The sequence below is a fragment of the Cucurbita moschata genome, unplaced genomic scaffold, assembly GCF_002738365.1.
Source record: "Cucurbita moschata cultivar Rifu unplaced genomic scaffold, Cmos_1.0 Cmo_Scf00004, whole genome shotgun sequence".
Lineage (NCBI taxonomy): Eukaryota > Viridiplantae > Streptophyta > Magnoliopsida > Cucurbitales > Cucurbitaceae > Cucurbita > Cucurbita moschata.
In genome coordinates, this window is record NW_019268520.1 from 703,548 (window position 1) to 717,822 (window position 14,275).

The following is a 14,275-nucleotide window of genomic DNA, read 5'->3' on the forward strand; positions in this document are numbered from 1 at the left end:
TTTCTTTTCATCTCAGGAACAAAAAGTACATTATCTAATATAATGAATCCATCTCCAAAAAACAACTTTAAATTTCCTACTGATCTTGCTGAGACAACATCTCCTGTTCCAACCCTGAGTGTTATCTCGCCGTCCGCAAGCATTCTCCAGGAGCTAGTTTCCTGGTAAGAAAAACAAATATGATTAGTCGCCCCTGAATCTAGTATCCAAGTTGAGTTGTCATACTCTACTAAACATATTTCTACAACGAGTAAATCATATTTACCTTGTTGTGTCTTTTCGGCTTTCTTCTCTGTAAGGTATTTTGGGCAGTTTCTCTTCCAGTGCCCGTTTTCGTTGCAATGGAAATATTTTCCTTTATCTGCTTTTTGAACCTTGTGTTTGCGGTTAGTAGGAATATTATTTTTCCCTTTACCCTTCTTTTTCATCAAAACACTTTTAGAAGTTGAAGGTCCAGACTTATTTTTGGAGGACGATCCTCGTAGTAATTTCTTGGAGATAGCAACATTTGCTTCTCCTTTTTATCCCTTGTTCGTTAAGAGGGACTGATAAGTCTGTAGCTCATTGAGAAGAGCAGTCAAGTTATATTCTATTTTGTTCATTACCACATTGGTGCGGAATTGGAAGAAGCTCTTCGGAAGAGACATCATGATAAAACTGACTTGACTCTTCTCATCTATGACAGCTTCATTTTCTTCTGCCACATTGAAATGGACCATCATATCAAGGACATGTTCTCTAACTGAGGTCCCTTCTTTCATACGACAGTTGTAAATGTATTTTATGGCTTCATGTCTAAGGGAGAAGGACGGTTGTCCAAACATCCCTTTTAGAGATTCCATAATCTCTTTAGCAGTACCCATAACATCGTGTTTCTTAGCCAAAACATCAGATATGCTGGCTAGAATGTACACTTGGGCTTTATCATTTGCCTTTATCCATCTGTCATACGCATCCCGAACTGTTCGGTTTGCATTTGAGTTGAGGTTTGGAGGACACTCCTCAGTTAAAACAAACTTTAAATCATCAATGACCAGTATTGTGTTTAGGTTTAATTTCCAAGTTGTGTAGTTGTCGCCGTTTGAATTCTCAGAAGCGAATAATTGTACTATTGAGTTTGTCATGCTGTGATATAAAGAAAATTCTATTAGTGATTTGACTTAATCCTATTTAATCCAATCAGTTTTAGCAAATGTAATAATGTACCCAAATCATTATTAATTTGCAAAGATACTTTAGTGAGTTAGAGTAACTGCTACCGAGGGGCAGTCAATCACTCATTCACTAAACCAAGACATTCTTGACTTAAATACTAATCCCAGAATAACTCTTGTTCCTATAGTGTTCTTAGTTATCGCTGTTTTGGTCAAGAATATACCAACTCTTAGTATTTCTTCGTAAGTGTAACCCGCCATTTTCAGACCTTATAGATCGGTCCCAACAATGCTATCGAATGAAAAAGCCAAAGTTGGGAACGAACCTAAGAAATCCTATCCATTTCTGGAGTTTGCATTGTTTCGACTCCCATGTTATGACCCTCCGAATGGGTAGTTGCTCTAGGGCAACATGCAGGTGGAACATGGGAATCTCACGGTGCAACCTAGTGTTGGAGACCATAGGAGGTATTTGATATACTTCCTTCTCCCACTTACTATAAATACTTTCTCTATTCACCTTGTTATTGACTCATGCAAATACCTTCCGAATGGAGGACGCTCCCAGGGCGACACGAGGCCGAGCATGAATCTCACTGTATGAATTTTTACAGAGAGCGTGAAAAGAAAACGATGTATCTTATACACCTTTTTCCTCCCACTAAGTATTTTAGATGGTTGGGTATACTCATTACTTAAGTATATTCCGGCTAATTTAATATAACTTTAAGTCTAGGTGATTTTTCTAAATCTTACACCACTTAAGCATGCTCATAAAACTGGGCTAACTAAGCTCAAGTACTGGTCCGATCTCCAGGTAGTAGGTGTTCTGTAAACCGTCAACTTAAGTACCTCCAGCCTTAGACAAGATCGTGCCAGGTGAGCTTTCTCGTAACCGCAATTTTGTAAGACATCGACCTATTTTAACTATTAAAATTGATCGTGCTCGGTTCTTAACCCTAAGTGAGCATGCACTTATCTTTATTATAGATTTTAACGTCTATTTCGTTTTATGACGTTAAAAATAACCTATAACATGGATCTAACATGCTTTATGTAACAATTATATAATTATCCATAACATGCAATAATATAACAATTTATATCTATCACTCATAGAACCCTAAACATGCATACTATACATTATAACACTTATAACATACTTGGAATGCATGAAACATGCTTAGCATATGGTGGGATTTTAAATCTATATGACATACTTTATGCATATACATCTTCTATTTAATTAAAACATACATTCATAATGCATAATTAATTAAACATGCTAAAGTGGATTGGTTTTGGCATTTTAAAACAAGAAATTAACTAAATTATTACATTAATAATTAAAATAACTTGAACCGCTCCCGAGGTCCACGAACTGGGCGAACCAACCCTTAAAAACGTTGAACCGGACCCCAAAGGCAGGAAAAACACCCGAACTACCTCTTCCATCTTCTTCTTTGGTTCAGCTTGCTATCTCTTCCATTTTCGATCAATTACAACCTAAAATAGACTCTAATGACTCCATAAAAATTACAGACCTTTCTTCATTCATTAAAGCCCATACATATTAGGCTTATTACAATATTTGTATCAAATGAAAGCATAAAAAAAATGCCAAAACAAAAACCATCAACTTTAGCAACCACAAAATTTCATTCATGAAATGGTACCTACCATGATCAAATTAATGTAAATAAAGTGCCTAAAAACTTGCTCTAATACCAATTGATGGTGTTAATATAACACATGCGGAAGCAATTTGGATCTTAGGCACTTTTACAACATCAATTATAGTAAATAACTAGCATGTTTATAAGTATTAAAACTTAATGAGTTTAGATACTAACCTTTTGTAGTTCAAACTCTTTTTTCCTCACGAACCGGTTTCGAACCACCACTAGTGTCTTCTCCACTATTCTCCGGTCTTAGAACGGGATTGTGGAATCCGGTGAGTGACTAAACTTGGAAGAAATTTTGTATATGTGAAGAGAGTGTTTGTGAGAGGTTTTTTCTCAAGGTTTTTCACCAAGAAGAAGAAAACCATCCATGTAACATGATCACTCTATTTAAAGAGTCATGTTTGCACGTTCATGCAAATTTGAGATCACCAAATTTTGACACTTAAAATTCCACTCAAATGTTTGGGATTATGTGGCAAGCATGCATGTTTGAGTTAACCAAATTTTGACACTCAAAATTCTACTCAAACTTGTTGGGTTTATTTGGCAAGCATGCAAGTTTGGTTAAACCAAATTTTGACACCTCAAAATTCCACTAACATGGATTTTTCCATTAAATGAAGTCAACATTTTGACTTTCTTCATTTTAATTCAACAATTAATTTGAATAATGAATTTCAAATTAAAGTAACATTAAATGATTAATTAAACTATTTAATTAATATTTAATATTAATTCAAATGTCAATCCCAATCAATTCCGACACATAATTGATTAAGATATTTAAATCTTATTTAAATATCTCAGATTCTCTCCTTTTGTTTAATTCGTAAATAAAACAAAAATGCGGTTAAATATATCGTATATATGTAACGCATATTCCCATATTTGAATTCGAACACTTCGAACTCACTCGTCACACTGTTCTATGGTTTAGTCCGATATGAGCTAGCAGAGCGACCTAATGGACCTATAGTCATGGGCTCCAACGGTCCATGATTAATCGGTTAAACTCATTAACCTGGTTAACCAACATTCGTTAACTACTAGGACACTCCACTATAGCCTAGTAGTTGCACTCCCCTCACTATAGATATATTTCTGTCCATCTGATATAACCATGATTAGTAAGTCGATCCTTCACAGGTTGTTCGTAACTAGAGCTGGGTCAATTTATCGTTTTACCCCTTAAGTTACTTCTTGTTCCTTATGTCTCACTGATCCTCTAATGAATAATTGGTTTGTGGTCCAACTAGTAAACCGAATCCCTCTCAGGCCAATGAGAGGGTAGGGCCCCTTGTTCAAGACTTGGAGTCAGTGCTTAAGGGAACTACCTCTCTTCTATCCCTAAAAGTGGGTAGGAGTGAGTTCCGTCTTGCACCCCACGTCGCCAGCCAGATAAGTTCTACAGCACAATTATATAAAACTATATTTAATCTTTTTAATTATAATTTATAAGTGTCTTTATAATATGTTAATTGAAGAGAGCAAAGTAAGTATTAAGTAACAAGAATACAATTCAGAATTGTGTATGTAAGATTCTCTTCCAATCTTGGAAACGATGAAGATAACACTTTCAAATCATTCCATAAGGGATTGAGAAAGTCTTGCAAAAGAAGATGATGGTAGTACCATTTTCATTACATGAGGGCTTGAGAAAGTCTTGCAAAAGAAAAAAAAAGATGATGGTAGTACCATTTATTTTCTATTGCAGAATTTTGATAAAGCCTCGACCCTAACTTCAAAGGCATTACACCCTTGACCCTAAGTTCGAAGGCATTACACAAATTGTTCTATGGTATTTTTTCTAGGAACTCTTTGTTATGTTAAGGGGCACAGATTCTCTATTGCACTGATCTCCCAATAGTAGTTTTACCTAGGTCATCTGTCGTCACAATCTTTTTAAGGAAGACGCGCCCAAATAACCGGTGAACAATAACATTTAAAGAAGTTTCAGAGAGCGAGAAGAGGCGGAACAAAGAATAGGAATGAGAAGGGCACCAAAATTTTCAGTGAGTCGTATAAGGAAGAAGGAACTAGTAGGTTCGATTTTGGGTCCATTGGAACTAAAATTTGAGACTTACTAGCCTAAAGTCCATTTGTTCTAAAGAAAAAAAACCTTCCGTGGCCCAATCCTCATTCGCAGCCTGCATCCAACCATTTCATTTTCAACCTACACGCATGCTCTACGCCCAACTCAGGTAAATAGTCAAGAGACCCATTACAAGGGCATTTGGTCTAGTGGTATGATTCTTGCTTTGGGTACGAGAAGCCTCGAGTTCGATTCTTTCTTTGGAAGAAAAGAAAAGAAGAAGAAGAGGAAGAAGAAGCAACAACAATGGATTTGATAGCCATATAAACCTGGGTAGGAAGAATTGACAACTAGTCACATTCTCTCCTATAATACATTTTGGGAAATTTTAATCTGGGTGGGTGTAGATACCTATAGTGGCACAACAATAATAGTAAAGGCTTATCACAACAATAATAGTGGCTTATCACAACAATAATAGTAAAAGGCAAAAGGCTTATCACAACAATAATAGTGGCTTATCACAACAATAATAGTAAAAGGCAAAAGGCTTATCACAACAATAATAGTAAAAGGCAAAAGGCTTATCACAACAATAATAGTAAAAGGCAAAAGGCTTATCACAACATGAATGCAAGTAAAAGGAGTTTAGAATGAACATGCTGCCTTGGCAATATGCAGCCATAGACAACACACCTTCGGCAATCGTGACCGTGACATCTATCCCCACACAATTTATTGATATCTCTATCAACCAACTCTTCATAAACTTAACATTGTAGGATGAGGCTAACTTTAGGTCTCTCGTGGCACTTCCAGTTGATCTCAGAATGAGGAGTCTCTTCTAATCTACTAGGAGCTATTGAAAATCACTTCTTGGTTCGTTGACTCTTTATGTCTTCTCTGTTGGTGTCTTTCCTACTTTCTAAGCATGAAATTTTTTCTTCTTTGCATGACGTCATACCACCTGCTTCTGCTTGATGTCTTCTTGGTCAGAATAATAACGTTTCAACTTACTGACGTGAACAACAAGGTTAGTCCGCATCCATAAGAGCAATTAGATCCTATATGATGTCTTCATAATCTTGTGGATAACTTCGACTAGTCCATAGTCTTTTCGCACCAGTCTTTGGTTCTTGTTGCTTTGAACTCGAAGTTGATCCGACTTTAACTTATATGAACTCTCTATTTTTCTTGAAATTGTTGTTGTTGACGATTCTGACTGACCCTTCTCTTCATCCGTCTGGTATTTCTGTGTGAACATGTGTTGCTTCAGTGGCTTGTTTTTTTCTTCCTTCTCCAATAGAGACGTTGGCTTGGTGTCTTTGCCCAGCATTTGAGTGATCATTGACAAGAGACTTTGTGGGTCTAATAAACTCGACTGTTAACAAGTCATTTAGCTTTTCATAGAATTTAGCTAGCTCAGGCTCAGTCGCATGACATTTGTGTGTGGCAGGCAATCTCGACTGTAACATAAAACTAATCTTGTGATTTATCTCTCCTGGTAGGGGTAAATCCATTATCTGACCTTCTTGTTTTGCGTCGTGGTGTTCATGTAGTGGCAACAAGGTTTCTATTGAGGTTGGCTCACTCGAGCTCCCCTTTTCAATTACAACAATAGTAGCAGCGTAGATTCATCATGGCTAAGATTCTTTCTCAACTGTAGTATTGACATCATTTTGACCCCTCTTGGTTGATGGATATTTTTCTCAATGATCGTCGAATTAGACTCCGTTACTACTAGGCATTTTGCTAGGGACATGTAAATGACTTTGTGTTTCAGTAGGACGTTCATCCCTAACACGACGTCGAAGTCATCCATTTCAACTATCACAAAATGATTTGCCTAGTCCAAGGATCTAGCTTGATTAGAGATCTCATTGTGACTCTTAAGACAGGTAAAGCTTCCAATTTGATGGCGTTCATCTTTCCTGTATCTCGATGTCAAAGGATGTTAAAATATTTTGCATTGGCCTCGATCATGAGTTGTGGGTGGTTCTAGAGTCGACAATGGTGTTCCTTACTACTTTGTGCTTTATCTAGACCTCGACATACATGATAAATATATATATATATTCTTTTAACTATAACACATATGGTCCATGAAAGAATTGTAACTCTTATGCTCATTAATATTATAATGGTTACTAACTAAATTATAACCTAAAGTTAGAGAATTGATGTCCAATTTGCCAACCCTAAATTTGTAATCGTGGTAGAGTGATTGAAATTACAATGGAAGGAGTTTAAACTCCTAGTACCTTAAATGAAGTTGATCTCTTCTAATAAAACATGAATTTCTCTTTAATATCATTAATACAATTATGCTTCGTCTTGAACCTTTCAAATAGGAAACTAAAAGTGGGTTCAATTGAACTTCATTTTATTGTCATCTTGAATGATGTGTAGGATATATTCTTGATTTACCTTGATATTTCATATTAGTTAAGCTTTTTGCAAAATCACAAGTAGACCACAACAACAACGATCGAGCTTGGGTTTGTTTATTATTTTAAATAAATTTTTTTTCTCCAGTTATCCGTAATAACTCTCCAACTAAATTCATACTATGCAAAGAATCAAATTTTTTACTCCTAAGAAGTAAAATATGCCACTTTAACTAAAATTTCATCAAAACAAATCTTATTGCGAATCAACATAGATGACAATTATAGCCTTCAAATAAATACTAGAGTAGTTGTGGTGAACTGGATAGAAACTCTAGTGTTCATCCATAATACAACACCTACTACCTAAATTATGACCTAAAAATTTGAAAACATAAGTTGTAGTTGAAAATTACATAAAACAATCCCCTAAATCCAAGAACTCGTGTCCAATTAGTCAATCCTAAAGATTGTAACTAGCATAGAGCAATTAAAGCTCCACATGAAGTAATTTAAAGTTCCAGTTACTAAACTAAAGTTTATCTCGTTTTTTAATGAAGCATGAGTTGTACTTAAGTTCATGAAATGCTTATAGACTCCAACTCTTAGTGCTATTAATGCAATTATATTTCATATGAGTTTGTCATAAATGAAACTCAGGTGCATTCAATACAACTTTATTTTCTTGCCATACGAGGCAAAATAGAAGAACTAAATCAAACAAACTGATGAACTAAACCGAATCAATCTAACCAAACTGATTAGTTTGTTTCCTTTGTTGGGTGGTTGGTTTATTTGATAACCCTTATATATTAGAACAATTCATTATTACATGCCTTACTTACAAAGAAAACGGATGGGCTTTCTAATAGGGGCATTTGGTCTTGTGGTATGATTCTCGCTTAGGGTGCAAGAGGTCTTGAGTTCAATTCTCGAAATGCCCCTATGCCTTAATCTTTTTTTTTTAGTATGGACATTTATACTTACCATCTTAATAAACCATGAAAAAAAGAAAAACAAAAATTAAGGCAATTAAAACTATAATAATAATGATCTTAATATCTCTACCTCTATAATAACGATGATACATTCAATAAACAACTTAATATAAAGTCCATAATAAGGGGATTTGATTTAGTGGTATGATTCTTGCTTTGAGTGCAAGAAGTCTCGAGTTTGATAACCAAGAGTGACCCAATTCACTCCTCTCGGAAGAGAATGTTTGCTCTTAATATCATTTTGTGTTTCTCACTTTCAATTAACATACTTATCCAAATTTAAAACTAATCTTGTGATTTATCTCTCTGGGTGAGAATAAACCCATTATCTGACCTTCTTGTTTTGCGTTGTGGTATTCATGCAGTGGGTTGGTTCACTCGAGCTCCCCTTTTCAAATACAACGATGGCAGCAAGCGTAGATTCATCATGTCTAAGATTTTTTCTCAATTGTTCTCTCGTCATCATTTTCACCCCTCTTGGTTGGTGGATGTTTGTCGGAATGATCGTCATGTTAGACTCCGTTACTACTTGACATGTAACTTACCAAGAAAATTAATTCCAAGAAAATTTACCAAGTCGGGTTAGACTCCGTTACTACTAGGCATGTAACTTACCAAGTCTCCAACTTGATAATGAACTTACCAAGAAAATTAATTCCAAGATGCTTCTAGTTTGAACGATTGAGAGATCATCTCCTCTACATTTCTTCTTCAATTGTGTTCCTTAACTTACCCTACAGCTCATTTTATAAAACTCATTAAATGAATCAATCTCTAGACGAAGAATTTTGGACTCAAATTTCTAAATTTTAAACTTAAAACGTTTACCGAAAGTAAACGGATGGGTTCCAACATTCCAACATCTTTTAGCCATTAATTTCTTAACCAAAGTTGTTGCTCTCATAGCCATTAAGTTCTACAAATTGGTTTAAAAGGATGAGATTCATTATTGATGAGTAATTTCACCATTTTCAGAATTCTTGGCTAAAAGTAGCATAAAGAAATTGAGAGCCTCCATTGGCTTATTTTTCTTCGAACTCTCTCAGAAAAACATACTATTTGGTCTCTGGATATGAAGGCTGACTATTTATAGTAAAAAATCGGATATAGATATATATATTAAATTTTATACATAGGAGGCGGTTATATTTATTAAAGATATATATATATACATACATATATAATAAACTGAAATCATATATTTACCCATCAGTCAATTCTTTCAAAATGTACATTTCTCATTCTTCATATCCTCTATTTGCATATCTGAAGTCATTAATACAAAACCTTTAGTCAATATTTCTCCTTACATTTTCTCTATCATGTTTTTCGTGTTCATTTCAATCGAGTGTGTGCGTTGTTGTGTAATCCTAATAACTGGTATCAGAGCAAGACAAGATTCACCATGATCTATGAAGATGGAAAGTTCAAAGACTGGAACTGAAAAGTTTGATGGATTCGATATCAGTTTCTAGAAGATGCAGATTGAAGATTATCTGTACCAGAAAGATCTTCAGAAACCTCTTTTGGGGGTGATGCCGGATACCATGACCATAGAAGAGTGGAAGCTCAAGGATCGTCACGCCTTAGGGTTGATCTGGTTGACGCTGCCTATTGAAGGTGTTGTCAAATATGTACGAAAATCTGTTGGCTATGAACAAGGTGTATTTGATGTAGAGGTTGTTCAACTACAAATGTCTGAAGGTAGCTTTGTTGCAGATCATATAAATTAGTTCAACGTGATTGAAAGTCAATTGAGCTCGGTGGAAATTATGTTAAAAAAATGAAATTAAAGCATTGATTTTGATGTCATCATTACCCGAGTCGTGGTATACTGTTGTTTCTGCAATCAACAATTCACGAGGATCTGATAAACTAAATGTTTGATGAAATTCGATATGTCAGCGAAAGTATTCCAAAATGGAAAATTGGAGATTCATCAGGCAATGCTCTCAGTGTTGATCGAAGGGAAAGAAGTAAATCAAAGAACCCAAACAAACATGGGCGATCAAAATCAAGGAACCGAAAAAAAATCTCTAAACAAACCAAACGTAAAGTATTGAAATTGTGGAGAAAAATGACACTTTCGGACAAATGGTACAAAATTGAAGAAAAACAAAATCACAAATTGGAAGATAACAATGTTTCTATCTATTCAGCAGAAGATACTAAGGATGCTCTAATTCTTAGCATGAACAACCCAATTGAATTCTGAATTTTAGATTCAGTTGCTTCGTTTCATTTGTCTTCAAGTAAGGAATTGTTTCAAAATTTCAAATAAAAAAATTTTGTGAAGGTGTATCTTGCCGACAACAAACGTTGGAGATAGAAGGGAAGAGAGATGTCTGCATACAAACTCTAGCAAGAAATGAGTGGACATTATAGGATATCAAATATATTCCTGATCTCAAGAAGAATCTGATCTCTATTGGTTAATTGGATAACACAGGTTATGTAGCCGAGTTTTGAAAGAGTTTGGGGAAGATTGTGAAGGGTGTCGTGGTGGTAGCATGACACAAAATCTAGAACCCTATACACCACTATAGGGTGAACCCTATACACAACTCGTATGAACAGTAACCATGTTTATACATCCTACAGTAGTGTCAATAGACTTGCACATATGAGCGTTAAATAAATGAAGATTATGGCTGCGAATGGAGTTTTAGAAGGCCTGAAATTTATTGATATGGGTGTTTGTCAGAGCTGCGTTATGGAAAAATGTAAACGAGTTAGCTTCACAAAGGCTGCTAGAGAACCAAAGAAAGTGCGATTGGAAATAGTCCATACAGACGTTTGGGGACCCTCTCCAGTTTCATCATTTCTAGTACCAAAATTCCATTGGTTAGATGTCTCGCACTCTACAGCGACAACTCTCTGTTTTCCTAAGGCTAGTGAGATATCTCACGACAACTCTTTTTCTCCTCACCATATCTAGACAGTATAACTTTGATCTATTATTGTCTTATATGGTTAACATTCACTCTTTAATGTCCGAGGACATTTTATAACTACCACGAAACTCAAAACATACAATAAATTCATACAAGTTTTACCACATATCATATACTTCAAAATAGGGTTAGACTCCTTACTTGATCACGGCGAGACGTGTCATTGAGCTGAGTCATAGAGATATTCGACTCTTTATTCTAAGAAAAAATCTGTATAATCTAAAATTCGGCTCCTCTAACATCAAACAACTCTTTATTGAACTCTAGTTATATTCTTCTTTTTTGCCTTTTTTTTTTCTTTCCTTCTTTTTCCCCTACTTAGGAAAGATGGGTCAAATTGAAAAAATTAACCTAGCATTAATTTGGACTGATTTTCCTATTTTTTTACTATTTTCTTTTATACTTTTAATGAGTTTTTTTTTTTTTAATTTGTGTAACTATTTTTTTCTTCTGTATCATATTTAAATTTTGTCTCTAAATCTCACAATAAATTCCTAAAAATTTGAACTTAAAAAAAAATTGAGAAATTAATCCTCATTTCAACTCGTGTTACAGCATAACATAACACAATACATGTCAAACACTCACAAAGTACGACACGTGGAAGGGCTACAGAGCACGCGTTGTTAATACCTCATACAATTCATCCAACCAAGCCAATAGTTACACCACTTACTTGGTTGGTCCAAAGAGAAGTCACTAAATTTTTTGTATTGATGTTAGTTAAATCATACTCATCGATGTCTAGTTCCAAAGCTAAATTCATACCGACTTCCTTCACTCACTTTCTTTTTTTCCTTCTTTATTCAAATCCGCATTGGTTAGGGATAAAGAAAGGATGAGTTGGAGATTGAGAAATAGGAAGAGAAATAAAGAATGTGATGGAGGAAGAGGAAGAGGAAGAAATGGGGGGAAGTGGAGAACATGGATAAAATGAGCACGCATGCAAACTTTTAAGCCAGTTTGAACTCCTAATACCTTAAATAAAGTTGGTGTCCTCTAATAAAACAGGAATTTCTCTTATGATCATTAAATTCTTATAGACTTCAAGCTCAATATCATAAATACAATTATGCTTTATCTTGAACATGCCAAACATGAAACTAAAGTGGGTTCAATTTAACTCTATTTTATTGCCATCTTGAATGATGTATGTGTAGGGTATATTCTTGATTTACCTTAAAGTTCTTGTGGCATGATAGTTTATATTAGTTCAGCTTTTTGCAAAATCATAGTTAAAAGACAACAACGATGAACTTAGGTCTATTAATCATTTCAAAGACAATTTCTTTCTCTATCTTATCGGTAATAACAGTTCAACTAAATCCATATTAAAGTAAATAAACAAGTTTATGACTCATCACACCAACTACCTAAATTATGACCTAAAAATTTGAAAACATAAGTTGTAGTTGATAATTACACAAAAATTTCCCTAAATCAATGAACTTGTGTCCAATTAGTCAATCCTAAAGATTATAACTAGCATAGAGTAATTGAAGCTCCACATGAAGCAATTTAAAGTTCCCGTTACTTAACTAAACTTTATCTCATCTTTAATGAAGCATGATTTGCACTTAGGTTCATGAAATACTTATAGACTCTAACTCTCAGTACTATTAATGCAATTATGTTTCATATGAATTTGTCATAAGTGGAACTAAGGTGCATTCATTGCAATTTTATTTTGTTGTCATATGAGGCAAAATAGAAGAATTAAATCAAACAAACTGATGAACTGAACCGAATCAATCCAACCCAAATTGATTAGCTTTTTTCCTTTGTTGGGTTGTTGGTTTATTTGATAACCCTTGTTATTATAACAATTCAATATAACATGCCTTACTTACAAGTAAAATATTAGACCATCAACTTTTCATTTTATAGCCGTCCAACCACTCAAAGAAAAATATGTTTGAGTATAGAAGCTAAAAATATTTGGTATTTAAGAAAAGGCATTTAGTTTAGTGGTACGACCCTCACTTACTGTGCAACCTCAAATGCCTGTATGTCTAAATCTTTTCTTATCAAAAGACTTCATATTTATATAATCTTGTTGTTCCTATTATTTACTTTTCAAACATACCTCTTAACTTCTCTACACCAATTGTTGGGCAACGACATAAAGGAATTAGAAAAGAGATAACAAAACTTAAGCATGTTCGCAGTGGCTTGGCTATTCAGCAGCAACCTAAAGTCTTTCTTTACACCCCCAAGGCTTTATACTTACCATCTTAGGAAATAAAGAAAAAAAAAAAGAAGAAAAACAAAAATTAAGGCAATTAAAACTATAATGATAATGCTCTTAATATCATTTCATGTTTCCTACTTTCGGTAAGTATGCCTATCCAAATCTTAAGCAGTTCTAGTAGAAAGCTCTTTGTTCTTATTATGTTCTTGTTTGGTTCTCCAAGACACATTCTACATTCAAGGCTTCAGTTCAAGCGCATGGAGGACTTCGTGTGTTTCCTGCAATACGACAAAATACGACCTTAATACCTAGGTCCAAGGATTCATACATACGTTTTAAGTGGCATAACAAGGGTATTTGGTCTAGTGGTATGATTCTTGCTTTGGGTGTGAGAAGTCTCGTGTTTGATTCTTGAAATGCCCCTTCAAGAGAGATTGTAGAATAAAACGAAGCAAATGACACAAGTTAAATACATACATTCCCATGAAACTTTTTATGTGAATTGATCCTTAGTCATGACATGTCGAGTAGCGATATTTCTTCATTTTTCACTATTATTCATGATGGGAAATGTAGGGTTTTATGGTGCAAGTATTGTTGGGATGTAGCTCAGATGGTAGAGCACTCACTTAGCATGCGAGAGGTATGCGGATCGAGATACCCCGCATCTCCAAAAAAAAAAAAACTATTTGTCATTAATATTCTATTTCTGTTCAATCTTTCCTTATTTATTACATAATGAGCCGAGATATTTTTTCATTTACACAATTATTGATGACGAGAGGTTTAGGATTTTGTGATGTAAGAATCGTGAGGATGTAGCTCAGATGGTAAAGCGCTCCCTTTGCATGCAAGGGGGGGGGGGGGGGTAAAA